Source organism: Aplysia californica, unplaced genomic scaffold, assembly GCF_000002075.1.
Source record: "Aplysia californica isolate F4 #8 unplaced genomic scaffold, AplCal3.0 scaffold00292, whole genome shotgun sequence".
NCBI lineage: Eukaryota > Metazoa > Mollusca > Gastropoda > Aplysiida > Aplysiidae > Aplysia > Aplysia californica.
Genome location: NW_004797562.1, coordinates 270,078 through 270,907, shown reverse-complemented (window position 1 = coordinate 270,907; position 830 = coordinate 270,078).

Below are 830 nucleotides of genomic sequence, written 5' to 3'. Positions count from 1 at the left end.
CTGTGTACAATTATTTATTAAATATTGTTATTGTTATGTTTAGTTTACTAATGGACAATTACACACAAACACACTTTGTCAAAATATTTAGAATGCTATTACTAAACTATTTTATTCCTATTGATGCATTGTAGATCTACTTCTTTCTGGGCTAGAGTAGTAGTAGTAGTAGGCCTAGGCCTAGATCTAGTATGTAAGCACTTTAACAACTACCCGTAATATTCTAGGCTAGGCTAACACTAACAGGCGAGTGCGTCATGATCTTGTGCTAGCGGTGCTGACTTTTGACTGCAATATGGCCGCCATCCGATCGCCCGTTACGGGGATTCAGCTCGCCTGGCCTCGCTAACGGCAGTGTGGTCTCTAGCACTAAGTGTAGAATTCTGTGGTCTCTAGTATTATTAAGGCGTATCTGTATGGGTAAAGCCAACAAGGCCCCTCATACCCATGTCTAAAATCATGCAGTCATATCTTAAATTCAGTTTAAAAAATACATTTTTCACCATTTCTTATTATAATTAAATCTTTTAGCGTCATGAAAGATTATCTTTATAATTTGGTATGTTTGATAATTTTATGATACTTGGATATGTTTTTTTTTCTTATTTTGCCGATCTTCTCGATTTTTAAACTAGATCTATATATAACATAAAACTCTTAAATAATTGAACAGTCCCTAGGCTTTCTCAGTTGTGTAGAACAGTCCGTATCACACACAGAATTTAATTTTTTTTCTCCCTGTCATTCTTGTCGTCCTCCTGTCAGTTGATTACAATCTGTCTGTCTGTCTGTCTGTCTGTCTGTCTGTCTGTCTGTCTGTCTGTCTGTCT